The sequence below is a fragment of the Herpailurus yagouaroundi genome, unplaced genomic scaffold (assembly GCF_014898765.1).
Source record: "Herpailurus yagouaroundi ecotype Mexico unplaced genomic scaffold, PumYag 180, whole genome shotgun sequence".
In the NCBI taxonomy this organism is placed as follows: Eukaryota; Metazoa; Chordata; class Mammalia; order Carnivora; family Felidae; genus Herpailurus; species Herpailurus yagouaroundi.
In genome coordinates, this window is record NW_024412411.1 from 22156308 (window position 1) to 22179348 (window position 23041).

The 23041-nt window shown below is 45.5% G+C and overlaps 2 protein-coding genes across 2 annotated transcripts in view; both read left to right on the forward strand.

Annotated features, from left to right (window-relative positions):
• Positions 1 to 5345, forward strand: part of HEPHL1 (hephaestin like 1) — a 93469-nt gene extending 88124 nt beyond the window's left edge. Inside the window, exon 21 of the transcript XR_005794790.1 lies at positions 5335 to 5345. The gene's annotated coding sequence lies outside the window, so the exon portion shown is untranslated. The remainder of the gene's footprint in view (positions 1 to 5334) is intronic.
• Positions 1 to 23041, forward strand: part of PANX1 (pannexin 1) — a 49460-nt gene that overhangs the window by 599 nt on the left and 25820 nt on the right. The gene's annotated exons all lie outside the window — the stretch shown is intronic.

Genomic DNA, 23041 nt, shown 5'->3' on the forward strand with positions numbered 1-23041 from the left:
ATGCCAGAAGCTGGGGCATTGTTTGAGGTCTTGCGCTTGGGTGGGGGCCAGGACTTGAAGGGAGAGGATGGGAAGGGTGACTTAAAAGAGATCAAGGAGCAGTAAGCGGCACTTGGGTACCTAGTTTTTAATGGGCCATGAAGGGAAGAGACTGACCAGAGTTGTTGTAAAGGCTGCAGGCCCGAGTGATTGGAAATGGTGGTTGATTAGGAAAGGGTTGTGGTGATCTTGATTTTGTGATCTACAGCACTAAGTCGTTAAACTTGGCAGGAAATTGCCAAATTCATTGTGGAAAATAAGTGTTCACCTTGTCTTTGGACAGGCATAGTCATGGGGTATCCTTCCACCTTCCAGATGGCCAGGAGTTGGGGAGTTCCAATAGAAAGGAAAACCAGCAAGTAGCTTGGGTCCTGGAGATAATCTCTCCCTTCAGCAGGTGTTCCTTGAGTACCAGCTGTGGCTGGACCAAGGACCCAGGAGTAAAGGATGCATGGCCCCTGTCATGGAGAAGCAACAGTCTTGGGCATCTATCTGATGCCAGGAGGGAGGAGTTGGTTACCCTCTGTGATCAAACTTAATGTCTACCCCGCAGATTAGAGGGATTCTGAAGGCAGCTGCACTGGAAGCACTCTCGACACATCCAAGTCGATGGGCTGCCTGAGAGGCATTTGGTTGGCATTGGAAGTGGGCTTACCCAGCAGGAGACTGACCTTATGCTATGTGCAGAGCACTGCTGTGTGCTCAGTGGGACATGATTGAGGCATCATCTTCTTCCCACCCTGCGAGAGTTTACCATCCGCCTGGGCGCTAGAACAGACATGCTGACAGGTGCCATTCAGCAGCGTGTGACTCAGTGACAAGACAGTGTCGAGCTCTGAGCACCAAGCAGGTGAAGGCTGGCAGGGACTGGGGTGAAGCTGTGGAGAGACCCCCATTCTTCTCAAGAGCTTCAGAACTTCCAGGGAGAGGACAGGCATGTGGGATGAAGCCAGCAGGACTAGGGAAGACCTAGATGAAGCCAGAAAGAAAGACATTAGAGAGGAGAAGAGAGGTAACATAAATTAATGCATGGAGTTCGTACAGCGGGGTCATGTCAGACAGCATTGATTTTTGGGTAATGTCGGCTTTTGTGTAAAAGCAAAAACAAGCAGAGCAATTAAGGAGAACAATAACAAAGAAAGAGAGTAGTAATTTAACATGTTTGTTTTTTACTGTTGAGAGAAAGCGAGCGCATGGGCAGGGGAGGGGCCGAGGGAGACGGAGAGAGAGAATCCCAAGCAGGCTCTGCTCTGTCCCACAAACCATGAAGTCATGACCTGAGCCAAAACCGAGTCAGATGCTCAAGTGACTAAGCCACCCATTCTCTCAAAGAATGAATAAATAAACTAAAAAAAAATTTTTTTAATCCTCTTTTTTTTTTTTAACATTTTATTTATTTTTGAGAGACAGAGACAGAGCGTGAGTGGGAGAGGGGCAGAGAGAGAGAGAGAGAGAGAGAGAGAGAGAGAGAGAGAGAGACACAGAATCCAAAGCAGGCCCCAGGCTCTGAGCTAACAGCACAGAGCCTGACACGGGGCTTGAACCCACAAACCCCAAGATCATGACCTGAGCCGAAGTCGGACGCTTAACCAACTGAGCCACCCAGGTGCCCCCCCAAAATCCTCTTAAGCATAAAATAAATTTTATTTTCCAGTTTCTGAAAACTAAATTTTCCATTAACTGATTTCTACAAAACAGGATGCAGGTTGTAACTGGGTGACAATTTTTACTTTAAGAAAACATTTTTACTTTAAAGAAAAGATTCTAATAAATCTGAAAATTTGCACAGACTTTTTAGAATTAAAAAAGTGTATGCATATGGAAGCAGAGTGTTGAGGATTGGAGAATGTCCTTGTGATAAAACATATTAGGCTTTTTATTAAAGGCTTCTCCTTAGTCTTTGGCCCATTTTCTCACTAGTTCAGCCCACCGGGCTCCTCTCGGAAAAAAAGGGACAGACCCTGCCCAGGCCACAGGGACCCGCAGGTGGGGCAGTGAACGACCTTTATTTAGGCCCTGCTGGGTGCCGGCACAAGGGCTGCAGACAGAGTCCCCTCCACAGAGATTCTGGCCCCTTCACTTCCCATGGGCCCTGGTGAGGGGCTGCTTGCAGGGATGAGGATTGCTGCAGGGGTGGGGAGCAACAAGGGACTCCACCTTGCTATTTGCCCACAAGGTGTGGGTCACCATAGAAGCGATGAGATGCAGACGAGCAGAGAGGGGCTGGTGCCCATGGTCAAGGTAAAGGGAACTCCGGTAGCGCCTGTAGTGGCCTGAGGCTGGGACTGCTTACTGATCCTGACTGCCCCGTGATGGAGAGAAGTACAAGCAGAAACATTCTGGAAGGAGTTGCTAGGGGGCTTCTTAACCCCTGAGTTGTGGTTGGGAGCATTTTGAAGGCTTTTGGATAGTGAGCCACTGACTGTTGAACTGATGTAAGAATTAAATAACTCCTGGTCTGGTTGGGCCCGATGCTTCTACTCTGCTCTCCTGAAACACTCCAGGCCCTCCCTGCTCCCCAGAGGGTAAGTTGGGTATGGAGAAGAACAACCACTCAATTTTACATCGCCTGGCACACAGCAGAAGACGGTCTAAATGTAATTGTGACCGGACTGGGACGATCACGTGGTGGGAGCCCGGCAAGGCAGAACGGACGCTCTGTTTGACCAGCCCTCACTTTTTCTCTCTCCGAGTCTGGCGTCATGTCTTGTACGCCACGGGCGCTCAGTCAAAATGTGGTGAAGGAAATGCTGGAGCACGTTCAAGACGCTCTGGGGTCCTCTCTTGGACTGCAGCTGGGCTGAGGGGGAGCAGGGGCATTCCGGGAAAGGGGAAGCATGGAAGACGGGAAGCCAGGTTCACATGCCAAGGTCAGGCCAGAGGTTGCAGTTGGCAGGTCCTACCTGGTGCCTGGAATTCACCAGCTAGAAGCGTGGGGTCCCTAGTGTGGAGAGGAAGATTCCCAGTCGCCGGGATTCCCAGGTCTTTTAAAAATCCAAGTCATGCCTTGTCATGGTTTCCTTCCTGACATCTGCCCCAGATAATAGCATTGACGGATGTGGGTTATCAAGAGACAGAGCCAAGTTGCCTCACTTGACTTAGAAGTCTAGGTTATATTCCAGGTACCTCCAGTTCCCTTCTGCAGTGTTCTGGGGCATGGAGGGAGCTGTGTTTGTAATGTTGAAGGGCTCTACCTCTACTGTGTAGGGTGGATGAATGTCATTCCCTGTGGCCCAGAGAACACACACGTCACCAGTGTGGAAGCTGCAGGGAGACAAAGGTCTGGGCCACAGAAGCCCCCTCATTTTTTTTTTTTTTTTTTCATTTTCTTAATATAATTCATTGTCAAGTTGGCTAACATACAGAGTATACGGTGTGCTCTTGGTTTTGGGGGCAGATTCCCATGATTCTTTGCTCACATACAACACCCAGTGCTCGTCCCAACAAGTGCCCTCCTCAGTGCCTAACACACCTGTTTTCAGAGAGAGTTTAGGAAACATGCGGGTGACAACTCTGTGTAGAATACAAACGTAAGTAGACTACGTGGCCTTTAAGCTCAGATTCTGAGTATGTATCCAAACTATTGAAGAAAAGTGCTACCTTTCAACGTGAATGGGATTGTGTTCTTGGAGTCTTTTGACGGGGTCTGCGGTGCCCTTGGCTTAGGGCTGTTCAGGGCCTGATGCTGAGATAACTCCTCCTCAGGGACCGCTCTGATTCTCTGGTGCCGTAATCTGGCACGTTAGGCAGCCCTGGGAGAGGAGAGCTCCCGTCTGCTGCCAGGATATGCTGCTTGCCCTGAGCCCGGCTGGCTGGAGCAGATGAGCCGCGGGGACAGCCAGCAGGCCCTTGGGAAGGGGTGTTTTGTCTGCCCTTCCCTCCCTGCTGCCCTCCCAGTGAACACCCACGGTTCTGGGCAAAGGGGTTTGGTCTCTCCGGGCTGGCTCCGCTCTCTGGCTGTTTTTACAGGGCACTGCTTCCAGTAAGCAGTGGGGAGGCTGCCAACGAGTACAAATTTTTCAGGGTGAATTTTGTCTTAACTGTTGTATTTTTATTGTACGAATAGTACCTAAATACATTCTCATGGTAAATAATGCGTAAACCTCCTCCATCATGTGCCGGAGGTAATCACCACGGACACCTGGTATAGCTGTGAAGCGCTTTCTCTCATTAGTGCAACAGGTGTACGCATTCTTTTAGAAACAAATTGAGTCATATGTAGTGGTTTGCTTTTCCCCACATAGTATGTTTTGGAGAGCATTCCATGTTAGTACATAGGCATTGCCTTACTATTAGTCTTTAACTCAAGTGTAGTTAACTTACAGTGTTAATATTAGTCTCGGGTATACACTGTAATTACTCAACTCTTCCATATGTTACTCAGTGGTCATCATGACAAGTGTCCCCTTTTCCTCTTTACCTGTTTCACCCATTTCCCCCTCTTGAAACCATCAGTTTGTTGTCTGTATTTAAGAGTGTACTTTGGGGTACCCAGGTGGCTCAGTTGGTTAAGCATCTGGCTCTTGATTTCAGCTCAGGTCATGATCTCATGGTTTATGGGATCAAGTCCTGTATCCTGCTCCGTGCTGACAGCATGGAGCCTGGTTGGGATTCTCTTCTCTCTAACCCACCCCTGCTTGTGCAAGCACTCTCTCTCAAAATAAATAAATAAACATTTTTTTAAAAAGTCTATTTGTCTCTTTTCTTTATTTCTTAACTTCTACATATGAATGAAATCATAGGGTATTTGTCTTTACCTCCATCCATGTTCTTACAGAACATAGTATATCCTTATCATAATTCATCTGAGCACTCTCTGAATGATGCACATCTAGGTTCTTTCAAAATTTCTTCTATTAAATTTTTTTTATGTTTATTTGTTTTTGACAGAGAGAGAGAGACAGAACATGAGCGGGGGGTGGGGAGGTGGGGGGAGAGAGGGAGACACAGAATCTGAAACAGGCTCCAGGCTCTGAGCTGTCAGCACAGAGCCTGACGTGGGGCTTGAACTCACAGACGGTGAGATCATGACCTGAGCCGAAGTCAGATGCTCAATCAACTGAGCCACCCAGCTGCCCCAAAATTTCTTCTATTAATTAAACACAAAGTTTGTTTGTACATAAGTCTTTGTAAATACTCCCCTCCTCTCTACATTGAAAGAAGAAACCAGTATCAATTTCCAGGATGAAATCATTTTCCAGGATAGTTGTGCATTCCTGTGTTCTTACTGCAAGTAAGTACAAAACACACAAGAGCCTCCACCACTACCTCCCTCTGAATGTGACTCTATCAGAGGATTGGAAGAGGCGTTTTGATGTGCTTCCAGCTTTAAGAAAGAAATAGCCTGTTTCAGGAGTAAAATCATAATAGTCCGTGGACTTCCTGATGTGTTCTCACAGCATCTATAAGTTTCCTTCCTAGCACTTAACCACAAGTTACAGTTAGGTAATTTGTGTAAGTATTTGTTAAATACTGTCTCCCCCTAAGACTGTAAGTTCACTGAGGGCAGGAACCACCTGTCCTCTCTGGTTGACTGCTCCATCCATAGCCTCGAACATAAAACTTGATACATAGCAGGCGTTTAACAGAGTGTGTGAAGGAATAGAATGAGCAGGGATGTCAGAAGGATTGAATCTCTGTAAAAATGGAATTTTATGTATCTTGGAAGAGTCAGTGTTAAAAAATTGTCATAAAAATATTTGAAAACTCTGTATATTATCATTGGAACTGACTAGAATAACAATAGAGCAAGGAATTGAACTGAGAGATGAAAAGCAAACATTTAGTAATGAGGAGATTGGTTTTTAAAACAACTAGAAGTTGCCCAGGCAGCATCTGTTCTGTTTTATTCTTATTTATTTATTTATCTTTTGAGTATAGTTGATACACAATATTACATTAGTTTCAGGTGTACAAGCTAGTGATTCAACATCTCTATGTGTTACGTTATGCTCATCTCAAGTGTAACTCCCATCTGTCACCATACAGTGCTATCACAGTATTGTTGACTATATCGCATATGCTGTGCCTTCTCTTCCCATGACTTACTCATTCCATAAGTGGTACCTCTATCTCTCACTCCCCTTCACCAATTTGGCCAGTCCCTTCATGCCCCCTTCTCTCTGGCAACCATCAGTTTGTTTTACATATTTGTAGGCATGGTTCTGCTTTTCATGTATTTGTTTTCACTTATTCATTTGTTTTGTTTATTAGATTCTGCACCTGAGTGAAATCATACGGTATTTGTCTTTCTCGGTCCGACTTATTTCACTTGGCATAATACCCTCTAGTTCCATCTATAGATTGTCATAAATGGCAAGATCTCATCCTTTTTTGTGGCTGCATAATATTCTTTGTGTGTGTGTGTGTGTGTGTGTGTGTGTGTGTGTGTACGTGTGTGTGTGTGTGTGTACATTTTTATACATTCATCTATTAATGTATACTTAGGTTGCTTCCATATTTTAGCTATTATAAATCATGCTGTGATAAACATAGGGTGCCTTTATCTTTTCAAATTAGTGTTTTTGTTTTCTTTGGGTAAATACCCAGTAGTGGAATTAGTGAATCATATGGTATTTCTATTTTTGGTGTTTTGAAGAGCCTCCTAGTGTTTTCCACAGTGGCTATATCAATTTTACAGTGGGAAAAGGACAGTGTCTTCAATAAATGATGCTGGGAAAACTGGACAGCTACATGCAAAAGAATGAAACTGGCCCACTTTCTCATACCATACACAAAAATAAGCTCAAATTGGATTAAAGACCTAAATGTGAGACCTGAAGCCATAAAAAACCTTGAAGAGAACATAAGTAGTGATTTTTTTGACGTCAGCCATAGCAACATTTTTCTAGACAGGCCTCCTAAGGCAAGGGAAATGAAAGCAAAAGTCAACTGTTGGGATTACATCAGAGTAAAAAGCTTCTGCACAGCCAAGGAAACCACCAACAAAACAAAAGGCAACCTACTGAGTTGGAGAAGATGGTTGCAAATGATATATCCAATAAAGGGTTATACTACCAAAAATACATAAAGAACTCCTACAACTCAACACCAAAACAAAACAAAAAGACCAGTCTGATTAAAAACAGAAGACATGAAAATTTTCCAAAGAAAGACATACAGACAGCCAACAGACACATGAAAAGATGCCCAACATCACTTATCAGGGAAATGCAAACCAAAACTACAATGAGCACCTCACACCAGTCAGAATGGCTAAAATAAAAAAAATAAAAACGAAAACAAGAAATAACAAGTTGGTGAGGATGCAGAGAAAAAGGAACCCTCATCTGCTTTTGGTGGGAAGGCCTTCTTTTCTGTTTCTGTTTCAGTGCACAATGTTTCCTGACTTGAAGAGTCCCAGTAAATTAGATCCATATTTGATTATTTACTGCTCCCTTTCTGTGTCTCCCCATTCCTACCCCAAGAAGAAAAAGGAAGGAAAGAAAATGAAACTTGAGGTGGGGGAAGTCTATTCTTTCGAAATAGATGGAACTCCCATCCCTAGCAAAAACTGAAAATACATCTTGGACCTTTGGCAGATTCCAAGTTTGGATCGGCAGCATCCTTTTTAAAAACCATGCAAACACCACCTTTCCGCTGCAGATTGCTCCCTTGGATTGCTTTTGTCTCAAACCCCTAACTGAGGCAGTGAGTTTGGTCCAGAGTGGAGAAGGGTAGGCAGTTTGAGGCCCATGCCCACTGGGCCCTGGCTGAGTGAGGAGGGCAGTGTGGGGACATAGGTGGCCAGGGGTGGGGGAGGAGGGACCTACAGAGAACCCATGTGCTACCGAGGCAAGCCTGGCTCTGTGTGGGATACAAGGAGCGTGTTGGGAAAGGGGTTTTCATTCTTATGTATTTTTTATTCATCCTCTCTAAAGCTCGTATTCCTTTATATGTGTGTGTGTGTCTGATTGTAAAGATAGGGCTTATTGTAGAAAATACAGGAAATGCAGAAGAGAAACTGGTAGTAATTCTACCACCAGTGTTAGCCACTGTTACATCTTGGTGTATTTTATGCCTTGGCTTTTTATATATACATAGCTGACAGCTTCTACTTAAAAAAAAAAAAAACAATCAAACACTAATTCAGAGCCCTTTTGCCATATTCTTTTTTTTTTTAAGTTTATTTATTTTGAGAGAGACCGAACACTTAAGCATGGGAGGGGCAGCGAGAGGGAGAGAGAGAATCCCAAGCAGGCTCTGCGCTGTCAGCACAGAGCCCAAGACGGGGCTCAAATCCATGAACTGTGAGATCAAGACCTGAGCCGGAGTTATAGAGCTAGACACTTGGGGCGCCTGGGTGGCGCAGTCGGTTAAGCGTCCGACTTCAGCCAGGTCACGATCTCGCGGTCCGTGAGTTCGAGCCCCGCGTCGGGCTCTGGGCTGATGGCTCAGAGCCTGGAGCCTGTTTCCGATTCTGTGTCTCCCTCTCTCTCTGCCCCTCCCCCGTTCATGCTCTGTCTCTCTCTGTCCCAAAAATAAATTAAAAACGTTGAAAAAAAAATAAAAAAAAAAATAAAGAGCTAGACACTTAACCACCTGAGCCACCCAGGTGCCCCATTTTGCCATATTCTTAAACTTGATGTTTGGAGGCTGCAAAACTGGACGTTGAATAGGAATATCAAAATTTAACCCTTGCACAACATTTTTGCTGATATAAATAGCATTGTGCAGAATACACCTGAACACAAACCTCTTCACTATAAAGATTTCAGTATTTCAACAAATTGTGTATGTCTCATTATGAGGCCAAAGTGTGTGCAGACAGTTTCAGGACTGGTTGGCATGGCAGCTTGCCCTCCGGAAGGATAGTCCCTGCCGCTTCCACCAGCAGTGAGGAGAGTACCCTCCTCATCGCCGCCAGCAGCATGTAGCGATGGTCCCTGGCAGTTTAGTAGACGGATAAAAGTACACCATTGTTTTAGGTCACATTTATTCAATTACTATGTTGAACATTCTTCCATAGGTATTTTTACCATTTATATAGTTCTGTGACTCGTTCTTGTCTTTTGCTTATCTTTCAAAGGGGATGTTGGTTTCTTCTTCTTTTTTTTTTTTTTTAATTTTTTTGAGATTTATTTATTTTGAGAGAGAGAGCGCATGTGCATGCTGGAGCAAGGGAGGTGTAGAGAGGGAGACAGAGGATCCCAAGCAGGCTCAGTGCAGAGCCTGACTCGGGGCTCAATCCTGCAAACTGTGACATCATGACCTGAGCCGAAATCAAGAGTCAGACATTTAACTGAAGGAGCCACGCAGGTGCCCCAGGATGTTGAGGTCTCAATGGATTTTATGAACTCTATGGGTAACATAGTTTCAGATATTTTTTGGCTCTCTTTTATTGCAGGTATCTTCTTTCAGTTGTCTGTGACCTTTGAATTGTGGCTGTGGTTCATTTTGATGAGCAGCAGTTGTTTTAAGTTGTCAAACTGCCCATTTTTTAAATTTCTTTAATTCTGTTATGATGAGATTGATATAGCTCCTCCTTACAGCACTTAAATAACCATCTCCTTTTTCTTCATTATCTTCAGTGATCTTATTTATTAACCTTTACCCCTTCAGTCTGTTTCGTTCTTTTGATGGTGGAAGTCAAGACTGTAGCTAATTCCCCCATTTATTCCCCCATGTCATTTATTGAGGAACCTATTCTTTACTCATTAATCTATGGTGGTTTTCTTACTACAAACTCTTACGTAAGTGAGCCTGTTTTCGGGCTATGTGTATCGTCCCTCTGGTCTATTCTTGTAAAACACCAGACCTTTCTGTTACTGCTTTCGTACTGGCTTGTTTCTAGGTGCAAGGAGATACGTGTGTCAATTAAGTAACTGCAATCATGGAATATTAGAATCATGAGCTAAGAAACCAGTGCAAAGCTCAGCAGTTGAAGCAACGGACTTGCCTAGGGCAGATCGTTGCATCTTTAGGAGAAAAATTCTTCACACCGTATTAAATATTTAAAATGTTATTGGATTACAGGAAGAGGATCATTATCAGCTGGTCCTTATTGGGAACTTGTCAGGTTATCTCAACTATTGGACATTTTGTTTTGATAGTTGCAAGAACCAGTCTATTGCTACATTTTGGGGTGTCATCAAGGCTACTTTCCATATTTTGATCACTGCTATTCCTCTGTCTTTGGGATGACAGGAAGTTGAAACAGATTATGAATGGGCTTTGAGAAGAATTACGATTTCCAAGTTGGTTTGGAAAGTGGTGAATATTCCAGGAGGAAGTATGAACAAGCTGTACATGACCTCGGGCTTCAGCTGATGAGACAGGCTGTGGGCATGAGGCTGTCCTGAGATGCTCCCTGCCCCTGTACCAGTAGGTCTCACCACCTGCTGCTGATAGGATAGTGGAGGGAGTTTCCCAGATATGTCATTCGAATTTGCCACATGTCTGTAAGTATGTGTGTTTGTGTGTGTCTATGTTAAAGTTCAGACAGTAAGAGAAAATTAAAGCCCTGCCCTTGCTCACTCCCCAGAGGTAACTAACTACCGTTACTGCGTACTGTTAGTGTTTTATGCTGCTCTGTGTTCCCGTGGAAAAAAACATGATTTTATTTGCATTTCATTATTATTAAATTTTTAAAGTTTTTCTGAGAGAGAGTGAGGGAGGGAGGGGCAGAGAAGAGAGAGGGAGACATAGAATCTGAAGCAGGCTCCAGGCTTCGAGCTGTCAGCACAGAGTCTGATGGGGGACTCGAACTCACGGACCATGAGATCGTGACCTGAGCTGAAGTCAGATGCTTAACCGACTAAGCCACCCAGGCGCTGCCGTTATTATTAAATCTTTAAGAAAATGTTATGCCACGTATTAATAGTGTGCAATTTGCTCACTTACCTGCAGTGTGTCCTGGAGATATTTTCGCGTTGGTGCACGTAGATGTATCTGCCTCACTCTTTTTAGATGTGGCATCATTTTCCGTAGTCTGACTACACCCCAGTTCATTTAACCATTCTGTTAAGGGACATGGAAGTTCATTCTGCATTTTCCTACTATACACAGTGAACATCCCTGGATGTGCTTCCTCATGCAAAATGTGTTTCTCTAGATCAGTGGTTAGTGGTTCTCAAACTTTTTGGTCTCATGACATTTCACACTCTTAAGTCTTATTGAAGATTTCAAAGAACTTTTGTTTGTGGGTTGTGTCTGTCAGTATTTAGCATGTTAAAAATTAAAACAAATTGCGAAAACATGAACTTAATAAGAAGCCCATTATATGTCATATGGTCATATATTTTCATTAAAATGTGTTATTTTTTTCACATATGTGTGAAACATATATATTTTCATTTAAAAAACTTCAAAAACAAAAATCTTATAAGAAGAGTAGCGTTTTCCATTTTTGCCAAATCTCCTTAATGTCTAGCTTAATGGAAGACCACTGCATTCTCACATCTGCTTTTCATTCATTATGTGGCAGTATCCCATGTCCGTAGCCTCTGGAAACTCACTATCTAAACTCATAAAAGAATGAGAGTAAGAAGGCAAATAAAGCTGATTGTGAAAGCAGGCTTAACATCACAATCTTCTTGAAAGATTCTCAGGTTCCAGACCACACTTTGAGAACCATTGCTCCAGGGTCAGACTTGAGGGTGGAGTTGGAAGTTCAAGGGTCACAAGGTATGCGCATTCCAAATATAAAAGCTACTTCCGGTTGCTCTCAGAAATGTTAACTCACACACATCAGGGATGTAGGGGAGCAGCCCCCTTCCCCACTTCTTTACTGATACTTAATATTTTCGGAGTTTTATATTTGCCATTCTCTTGGAAACGGCATCTCACTGTTTCAGTTAGTAGTTCCCTATTTGCACTGGGATTTCACAAGACGTGGCTCTGGAGTCTGGCTATGACACTTAGAGGTGTGCTAGGGGCTGCTCATTGTTTCCAGCCACTTACTGTTGCGTTTTGGCCTCAGGTATTTGATCCTAGAGAGACCATCAGGTCTCAGCTCTTTATCATTGCTTTATGAAATCTACTCCAACCCCAGTCTATCTTGACTTTTTTTTTTTTTTTTTTTTTTAAGCAAAAGGTTCTCTGCTTAATCTTAGTCAATGAGCAAAACTAGCACATGCCTACTAGGAAATGTAAGGATGTCTTTTATTTTATTTATTATTTTTTTTAATTTTTATTATTTTTTTTTAAATTTTTTTTAAAATTTTTTATTTTTAACGTTTATTTATTTTTGAGACAGAGAGAGACACAGCATGAACGGGGGAGGGTCAGAGAGAGAGGGAGACACAGAATCCGAAACAGGCTCCGGGATCTGAGCTGTCAGCACAGAGCCCGATGCGGGGCTCGAACTCACGGACTGCGAGATCATGACCTGAGCTGAAGTCGAATGCTTAACCGACTGAGCCACCCAGGCATCCCAAATTTTTATTTTTTTAAATATAATGTCAATTTGGCTAACATGCAGTGTGTACAGCGTGCTCTTGGTTTTGGGGGTAGATTACCACGATTCATCGCTTACGTGCAACACCCAGTGCTCCTCCCAACAGGTGCCTCCTCAATGCCCATCACCCATTTTCCCCTCTCCCCGTCCCCCGCCCCATCAACCCTCAGTTTGTTCTCAGTATCCAAGAGTCTCTTATGGTTTGCCTCCCTCCCTCTCAGTTTATAACTATTTTTTCCCCTTCCCTTCCCCCATGGTCTTGTTAAGTTTCTCAAGTTCCACATGGGTGAAAACATATAATATCTGTCTTTCTCTGACTTATTTCACTTAGCATAATACCCTCCAGTTCCATCCACAGTGCTGCAAATGACAGGATTTCATTCTTTCTCATTGCCAAGTAGTATTCCATTGTATATAGAAACCACATCTTCTTTATCCATTCATCAGTTGATGGACATTTGGGCTCTTTCCATACTTTGGCTATTGTTGAAAGTGCTGCTATGAATTGGGGTACATGTGCCCCTGTGAATCAGCACTCCTGAATCCTTTGGATAAATTCCTAACAGCGCTATTGCTGGGTCATAGAATAGTTCTATTTTTAATTTTTTGAGGAACCTCCACACTGTTTTCCAGAGCAGCTGCACCAGTTTGCATTCCCACCAACAGTGCAAGAGGGTTCCCGTTTCTCCACATCCTCACAAGTGCTGTTGTTTCCTGAGTTGTTACTTTTAACCATTCTGACAGGTGTGAAGTGTTATCTCAGTGTGGTTTTGATTTGTATTTCCCTGATGATGAATGACGTTGAGCATTTTTTCATGTGTGTCTGTTGGCCATCTGGATGTCTTCTTTGGAAAAGGGTCTCTTCATGTCTTTTGCCCATTTCTTCACTGGATTATTTGTTTTTTGGGTGTTGAGTTTGGTAAGTTCTTTATAGATTGTGGATACTAACCCTTTATCTGATATGTCATTTGCAAATTTCTTTTCCCATTCCGTCAGTTGCCTTTTAGTTTTGTTGATTGTTTCCTTTGCAGTGCAGAAGGTTTTTATCTTGATGAGGTCCCAATAGTTCATTTTTACTTTTAATTTTCATGCCTTTGGAGATGTGTGCAGCAAGAAATTGCTGCAGCTGAGGTCAAAGAGGTTGTTGCCTGCTTTCTCCTCTAGGGTTTTGATGGTTTCCTGTCTCACATTTAGGTCTTTCATTGTAAGGATGTCTTTTTAAAAAGTCTTTTGGGGGCACCTGGGTGGCTCAGTCGGTTGAGCATCCAACTTCGGCTCAGGTCATGATCTCATGGTTTGTGGGTTCGAGCCTCGCGTCGGGCTCTGTGCTGACAGCTCAGAGCCTGGAACCTGCTTCCGATTCTGTGTCTCCTTCTCTCTCTCTGCCCCTCCCCTGCTCATGCTCTGTCTCTTTCTGTCTCTCAAAAATAAATAAATGTTAATAAATAAATAAGTCTTTTGCATCTCCTGGGTGGCTCAGTTGGTTGAGCATATGACTCTTAATTTTGGCTTAGGTCATGATCCCAGAGTCTTGAGATCAAGCCTGTGTTGGGCTCCACACTGGGCATGGAGCCTGCTTGAGGTTCTGTCTCTCCCACTCTGTCCCTCTCCCCTGCTCACACCCTCTCTCTCACACTCTCTTAAAACAAAAAACAAAAAACAACAAAGCTCTTTCTTTTAAGTGTTAACATCTGCTGCACATTTGATGATCATGCATAAGGGTTCTTAAAATTTCAAAAAGCACAGAGAGAGATGTTCTGTACCCTTTCTTGGTGAGGTTTCCCTCTTCTTTGACCAGGTTGTGTTTGCAAAACAGAAAATGATATCTATCAAATGAGAGAATAGATGGAAAGAGGCCTGAAGCATGGTTTGTATTCAGTACGTGCTGGTTGATGCTGAAGCTAGTGTATGTTAAGCTTTTGCAACCTGGGCGTGCTTTGCAGTATTGTGATGAGCCAATACAGCTGAGATGAGAGGCTTTGCTTCTTCCCAGCTCTCCCTCATACTCAGGCACCACTCAGGTGCTGGAGGCTCAACTCCGGATGAGTCTGGGTGACAGTAACTTGCCTCCTTTCCCTTCGCCAGTGTCCCTTACAGGAAGGAGAGTCTGATGATTGTGAAAATCTTCTTCCTAATAAGGCTTCATTCCTTTTAAGTCTCTGTAAACTCTCTAAGCCTTTATGCTTTCAGTTTTCTCTGCTGCACACACCAAAGTGAATAGTGGGACAGAAAACGGACGCTCTGGGGCTGTCTGGGCGGCTCAGTCGGTTAAGTGTCCAACTTCAGCTCAGGTCATGATCTCATGATTTGTGGGTTCGAGCCCTGCATTGGGTTCTGTGCTGACGGCTCAGAGCCTGGAGCCTGCTTCAGATTCTGTGTCTCAGTCTCTCTACCCCTCACTCGCACTCTGTCTCTCTCTCTCAAAAATAAACAAACATGAAAAAAAAAGGATGTGCTATAAAGAACAGAAGGAACACTCTTGTGACACTTAATGCTTCCCAGTGAGGAACAGCTGTGTGGGGCATGTGGGCCCAAAAGGCATCTCGCCTTAGAATCTGTTTCAACCCTTGTTACGTGAGGACATTGGCTAAAATTAGTTACTGGATGCACACCAGTCCCCTTCTGATTCTGGCCTGCGGTTCCCTCTGTGCCTTACTGTTCTTTTCCACCCCTCATCTCCATTTGTTCATGTTCTTATTCATTTGGCCTTTCACTGAGCACCGCGCTGTGCACTAGGACCTACCAGTGAAGAAGGCCGGGAGCTTGCAGCCTGGCGGGGGAGACAGCTCCCCGGGAATTGCCGTGAGGAGTGTTTTGGAGCAAGGGCCCTGGTGGGGAGCCTCACCCCATCCGGGACACTGGAGATGGCTTTAGGAGGAGCGGTCCATCAGCCTGTGTGAAGCCTCTTAGGGGAGAGCGGACATGGTTTCTTGAAAGAAGCAGAGGAGGGTCAGTGTTACTGGGGCCTGTTGAACAGGGGGAAGAGGTGGGGGGCAAGACCTGGGAGGGGTGGGCAGGGGCCCCATCAAGGAGCGCCTGTGGCATTCGGATTTTAGCTTATCCAGCGCAGTCAGAGGGCTCTTAGCTAAACGGGACATAATCACAGCCACGTTTTAAAACCTCACCCGGGTGGGCTGCAAGAATGGATTGCAGTTGTGGAGAGACTAATTAGGGGCTCCTGCAGTGCAGTTCGAGCTGACGATCTCTGTGCACTTTGAGGACGGGGACTGTTACAGGTGTCTTGGAGTCCGCCACGATATTCTGTGTGGGGCAGATACCTTATCTCAGTTTCCAAGGAGCCATCGTGGGGAACTCCGTGAGCACATGGGAGCTCTCCTGCCCCTCCTGGGGTGTTGGAGCTGACCTGGGAAGGACCCAAGCCAGTCCCATTGGGCAGCTCTGCTCTGGGGTTTCGTGGTCACTTCCGCAGCCTGGCCTGGCACTGGACGGTGAGGAAGGAGTGGGCCGGGCCTGGTGTGGAAGCCTGATGTCCTGGGTGGGGCTGGCGGTTGGCACTCAGCACCAGGCCGAGCAGGCGGCCCTGTTGTGGGCCTGTGAGAAGCCGCAGCTCTGGGAGGGCCCTGGAGGGGGGCAGCTGAAGGGGCTGGGGTCCTGCAGGGCAATGCCACTTCCCTCTGCGCCTGGACAGTTGCTCCCAATGCCTGCCTTCCTCTGCTGTCTTTAGGACCAGTATTAACAGCTACTGAGGTGCATGTATACACACACACACACACACACACACACACACACACACACAAATTTTATGAAGGCTCTACTTTCCTAGAGCATTAAGTTCACAGCAAAACTGAGGGGAGGTACAGAGATTTGCTAAATACTCCCTGCCCCTACACAGGCATGGCCTTCCCCATCATCAACATCCCCCGCAAGAGTCGTACATTCTGTGGGCTGGGAAACCGTGAAAATGACCTGTATCCATCATTATGGTATCATACAGAATATTTTCACTGCCCTAAAAATCCTCTGTGCTCTGCTTATTCGACCCCTACCCCCACACCCCTGGCAACCACTGATCTTTTTACAGTCTTTAGAGTTTGGTCTTTTCCACAGTGTCATAGAGTTGGAACTGTATGGTACGTAGCCTTTTCAGATTGGCTTCTTTCACTTAGTCATACACACAACGTTTCTCCATGACTTTTTGTAGCTTACTGGCTCATTTCTCTTTAAATTTTTTTTTAAATGTTTATTTAGTTTTGAGAGAGAGACAGAGACAGAGTGTGAGCAGGCAAGGGGTAGAGAGAGAGGGAGACACAGAATCAGAAGCAGGCTCCAGGCTCCAAGCTGTCAGCACAGAGCCCGACACGGGGCTCGAACTCACAAACCACGAGATCATGACCTGAGGCAAAGTCCGACACTCAACTGAGCCACCCAGGCTCCCCAGCTCATTTCTCTTTAGTGTTGAGTATCCCATTGTCTTGAGGTACCACGGTTTATCTGAAGGACATCATGGTTGCTTCCAAATTTTGGCAAATTATGAGTAAAGCTGCTGTAAACCTCCATGTGCAGGTTTTTGTGTAGACATGAGTTTTCAAGTCCTTTGGGCAAATACTAAGGAGCAGGATTACTGGATCATGTGGTAAAAGCATGTTTAGTTTCTTTAGAACCTGCCCGAATGTCTTCCAAAGTGGCTCTACTATATCGCATTCCCAGTCACAACGAATGAGTGTTCCTATTGCCCCAGGTGTTGTCAGTGTTCCAGATTTTGGCCATTCTAATGGGCACGTACTGGTACCTTGTTTTCATCTGCACTTCTCTGATGACACATGACTCTCTTCATATACTCGTTTCCCATCTGCTTGTCTTCTTTAGTGAGGTGTTTGCTAAGGTCTTTGGCCATTTTTAATTGAGTTGTTTGTTTTCTTATGTTGAGTTTTAAGAGATCTTTGTATATTTTGAGTAACAGTTGTCTCTCACCTGAACCCAGCATATACTGACTCCACCTGTGTGTCAGGTCCTTTCAGCGCCGTGTTTTCCCGGCAGCAGTCCTTCCAGACGGTTCCATTTGTTTTTCACTTTTGAGAGATGCGAGTTTTGGAGCCGGACCGCCTGGGTTCCTATCCCGGCAGGCGACATACCCACTGTGAGACCTGAGGCAAGTTGCATAATTTCTCTGTCCCACAGTTTCCTCATCAGTAAATTGGGTAAGAGTAGAGCCTGTCTCATGGGGTGGTGACAGTGAAAGGGACTAGCACAGCGAGCACCAGACCAGGGTCTAGGACAGGGCAGGCACTCTGGAAAGACTGGCTGCCGAGCCGACAGATGAGGAACTGAGGTCAGATCACCAGCCCGGGGGCACGCGGAGCAGGCCTGGTAAGCAGCTCCGTCCCGAGGCCTGTGTACTCTGCCCTCCCCCAGTCTTGTGAGCGGGGAGCAGTGCAGACAGAGCAGGCTAGCTCGTGCCCCAGCACAGAAGCTGCTCACTTATGCTGGGGCTTGGGTCCCGCCGCTGTGGGATCACCCTCCCCACCGCTTGCACTCTTGCTGGGGAAGCCACTTGCTCTGCTGCAGCCATGACCAGCCCCACCCCAGCCCTGCAGGTCACCAGGGCTGCAACTGTGGGGCTGATGGCCCCAAGGACGTTGAAACCCCCTCCCCCCACCAAGCCCTCCCTGCCGGCACTACAGGATCGAGTCTGCAGGGCTGTCCTTTACGTGATCCCCAGATGGACCCTGTGTCCCGGGTGCAGTGGTCTGCTCCCCTTCATGATGCGCCACAAACTCTAAAGGCTCCAGGTGTCTGCTTGGGCTGGTTCCCCAACTGGGTCCTCCTCCCTTCAAACAGGAACACCTGCCAGGGCTCAGCCATCACCCTGATGCACTTTGTCTTGTCTGTTATCACTGGTGGCTCTGTTCTTGGCCTCCTCTACTGGACTGTAAGCTCTTCGAGGACAGGGACCATGTCATCTTTACCTTTGAGCCCCTTGTGTGCCCCATACACCATGTGCGCAGTAGACGCCCAGTGAATCTTTATTGGGTTGAGCTTAGCACCACTGAGCTTAGCACCACTGAGTACCTTCGGGAGAACATCTGTGCTGTGTTGCCCTGTGATAGACACAGGAAGAATAGAGCTCCTGGGGAGGGTAGGTGTCCTTGGCACCTTGGCTGTCTCTGATATGCTGCTGGCACAAAGGCCCTGTGCCATTAAATACCTAGCTCTGATGGACTTGGATGTCTCTTTTCTTTTTTGAGGCTTCTTGAGAAAAGCGTTTGCCTTGTAATCCGCGATGTCTTAGAATGAGTGCCTTTGTATTTGCAAATGAGTCTCGTGACCGGTTATCTGAATAATGGAAACAGTTGTCGTGAGTTGTTTTCATTTTATTGGAGTCACTAACTTTGATTCATTACCAGATTGAGACACTCAAAGCCTTACCCTACACAATAGAGCTCCTTTGTTGCCGGAGCTCCAAAAGCTAGCTTTTGTAAGCCCTCATTGAGGGGGAGATGATGCAAAAGGACTTAACAAAGCTGTCTGGTCTCAGGCTGTGGCCCCATTAAATCTAAGATCCCAGTTATCCAAGGCAGGCTTTCACGGTATGTATGTTCAAGAGTTGTGGGAGATAAGACAAATGTGTAAACCAGTTAATAAAGGTGAAATTCAAATAATTATAAGTGCACTGAAGAAAATAATCCAGGATGTGACCGAGGAGTCCCGTATCCCCATTGCTTACCGTGGAGTCTGATGCATAGAACATAAGACTGACGGCTGCTGCTTATTGAGTTCTTACGGTATGCTGGCACTGTGGCAAGCATTTCTGTGAGGCTTTGCCAATGAGAAAAATCAGGTTCTCAGAGGTTAAGTGACTTGTTAGTAAAAGAGAAAACCCAATGGCTCTTCGATATTGTGAGATCTTTATAAAAGCAATATTCAGGAATAAAGATTCCAGAACCTTCCCCCCCCCCCCCAAAGATTTACCTAACTTTTCCCTTCAGGCTAAAATGCCTTCCCCCTATCCAGTTGGACTTCCATATTTCTTTCCACACAGGTTGGCCTCTGTGTCAGGGACGACTGGCTGGATGATAATTTTCTTCTAACCTCTTTATACTTAAAAGTGTTTGTTGGGGCGCCTGGGTGGCTCAGTCGGTTAAGTGGCCGACTTCGGCTCAGGTCATGATCTCGCGATCCGTGAGTTCGAGCCCCGCGTCGGGCTCTGTGCTGACCGCTCAGAGCCTGGAGCCTGTTTCAGATTCTGTGTCTCCCTCTCTCTGCCCCTCCCCCGTTCATGCTCTGTCTCTCTCTGTCTCAAAAATAAATAAACGTTAAAAAAAAAAAAAAGTGTCTGTTAAATTGCCCCTTGGCCTTAAGTGTCTGTTCATTGGACATTTTTTCTTAAGCTGACTTCTTGCCCCTGACCTCCTTGTTTGGACAGCATCCATTTCTCGTGTTCATTTTGAAATGGTGTTTCCCTGCTGCCCTCTCACAGTGCAGAAATCCAGGCTGTGTTTCCTTTAGTGGAGGTGTGGCAGGTCTGGGACTGCTAAGGAACTTATTCCTGGCTCTCACATGTCGTATTCCTGCTGGGATGTTTTGATGACACAGTTTATTTGATCTGGCCCTTCCCTTCCATGGGTCCAGCCTCCATCCCTACTGAGTAAACTCCATGCCAGAGATAAAGACTCATATGTGCCACCGACTGAGCCAGCCAGATGCCTGGCACTGTGGGTTTTGATGACACTTTCTTATCAGCTTGGGCCCGGAGCTCAGGACCAGGCTGCTGGGGAGCTGAGGCTCACCCTTTCCTGCTTCTTCTCGTGTCATTGGCTGGCCTGGCATTGCACAACACCTACCCTTCTGCACTCCACCCTGCCTCCATGCCCTGCCTCCACCTTCTCTCCTCCCTGGTCACTCATTCCCAGGGTGTCATCACCCTGGGGGAAGAGCAGGGACTTGGGATCCTGTCGCGTCTGCACCAAGTATTAGCTGTCTGACTTTGGAAGTTACTCTGAGCCTTATTTCTTCATCTGACAAATAGGACCAGATGACAACTAGTCCGTAGGTTCTTTCATTGGATTGAACAAGAGCATCTAATTCCTATTTAATTGTAGTATTTAATAAACGACCCATTTTCCTTTAGTAAGTGATTCTGTGATGGGAAGTAGCTTGTATGTGATCAGTACGTGAGGGAATACCAGTATGGGGGAGTCACATTGGTTTTCATGGCTTGGCGAGTACATGGTACCCATTCACCCCATGCTCTTCCTCTGGGCTCCGTTTGGTCACGTGCCGTGTTTCAGAAGTGCTGTCAGGCAGTTCTCTCTGGTCTTTCTCCATTTTCCTTTCTCTTCTTGTGCACATAACCCAGCAACCTTCTTCACATACCCTTTCATCGCACTAGTATGTTTTTATCAGGATTATTGCTGTTTGGTTAGTGCTCTAGGTACAGATCTTGTGTGATTTGCTAGAACAGTACTATTCTTTTTTTTTAACACGTAAATGGCATTATAGCAGAGATGCTTGTGTTGATTTCTTTGTTCTGCCTCCCATCTGGCCTTTTGCACTGCGCTTCATTTCATGGAACCAATCCTTTAGCCTGGACCTGGCTAGGACCTACAGGAAATCAAAGACAGTTCAGCCAGGGGCACCTGGATGACTCAGTTGGTTAAGTGTCCGACTTCGGCTCAGGTCATGATCTCACAGCTTGTGAGTTTGAGCCCTGGGTGGGGCTCTGTGCTGATAGCCGGGAGCCTGGAGCCCGCTTCGGATTCTGGAGCCCTCTCTCTCTCTCTCTCTCTCTCTGCTCCTCCTCCACTCCCGCTCTGTGTCTCTCGCTCTCAAAAATAAATAAACATTAAAAAAAATTTTTTTTAAACAAAGACAATGCAGGCAGTTGCGTACTGTGACTGCTTTTTGTTTTTGTTTTGTTTTATTTTGTTTTTTCTTTAGAGAGAGAGAGCTTGAGCAGGGGAGGGGCAGGGAGAGAGGGGGACAGAGAATCCAAAGTGGGCTCTGTGCTGACAGCAGCAAGCCCGATGAGGGACTTGAATCCACCAATTGTGAGATCATGACCTGAGCTGAAGTCAGATACTCAACCAGCTGAGCCCCCGTGTCTTTTCATGTGTGCCCCTGTGACTGTTTTTTCGTGTTGTTTTCACCTGCATTGTTGTGGCACATTCTTGACTGGTGTCCGCTTCTATTCTTGACCCTGGATGCGCAGTTGTTGACATCGCATCTAGAGTAACCCTTTAAAATGAAAATCAGAATATATGTTTGCGTTAAAAATTCTGAAAGTTATTCTGTGTGAATTTTAGGATTGAGGAAATGAATATGTGGATATATTTGGGATCTAGGGTTCTCACTGTAAGAGAAAATACAGATGTGGACTGGGGGAAGGGCAGTGGTGTTAAATTGGAATTTTCAGTATAAAGTCCGTCTCTCTCTCACACACACACATGTACAGATTGATTTCCTAGCTGTGTCTGCCGAAGGAGGCTAGGAGCAATGGCATCCCTGAGCAGTGGGCACATCTGGCTTCCATATCCTGGGTTTACAAATTCCGTTACCCACTAAAAGGAACTGGGGCTCCCTGAAGAGAGAATTCTTAAACTTCTTCCCCACAGGGAGCATGGCAGAAGGACACAGGAGCTAGTTTGAAACATTTTGAGTGTCAAGATAAGTAACAGCAACCAGATCATAAACTGTTGAAAAACAAAAGACCATATGAGTCCATATTGATACTAAAAAGCATAAATTGGGGGAAGGGGAAGTTCCTTGTTATTGTAAAATGCTAACTGTTACAAATGCAGCAGGAAGGATAAAGTTGGAAAACTCCATCTGCGACCCCAGTTGAAGTGTCTGATTCACCTCTGGGTGAAAGTTTGTTGGGGACCAAATACTTACACAGTCAGAGGACACAGACAACTTGCTTCTCAGGAAAAAAAGGCACTTTTACGGCAAAGCCCTGACAGCAGCTTAACCAAGTAACCGTCATATGTGACATCACTTGTTCTGGAGGAAACCGATGTCAGGTGCCTTCCCAGGGTGTCCTGCAAGGGACCCCCAACCCTTCTGTAGGAGACCTGCCTGTAATGCACAGTCTGGGTTGGAGCATGAAAAGACAAGCAGATGAACACAAATTAGGGATCATCACACAAAACAGAGGGCCTGTGGTCTTTGCCCCCGTGAGGGTCACAAATAACAGAGGAAAGCTGTGGAACCCTTCCACGACAGGGTGACTGAAGAGACGTGACATCTGGATGCATGCTGTATGGTGCAGGATTGGATCCTGATTGGAGGAGGGGAAAGTTGCTGCATAAGATAGTTTAGAAAATCCAAACATAGATAGCAGTATTGTATTTTTTTTTAAATGGATAATTGCACTGGGTTCTATAGGAATGTCTTGTTCTTAGAATCACACACTCCTGAGAGGAAAGGCTCATGACCTCTGCAACTTACTCTCAGGTGATTTGGGAAGAAAAATAAACGTATGTATTATATATACATGTATAGATGGAGAGAGCAGAATGTTAACAATGGTTGAATCCAAATGCCAGAGTATTTGGGATTTCACTGCAATACTCTTTTTTGTTATGCCGATACTGTATTTCCTGCACGTTTACAGATTTTATGTAATTTTTCCACTCGTATTGTACA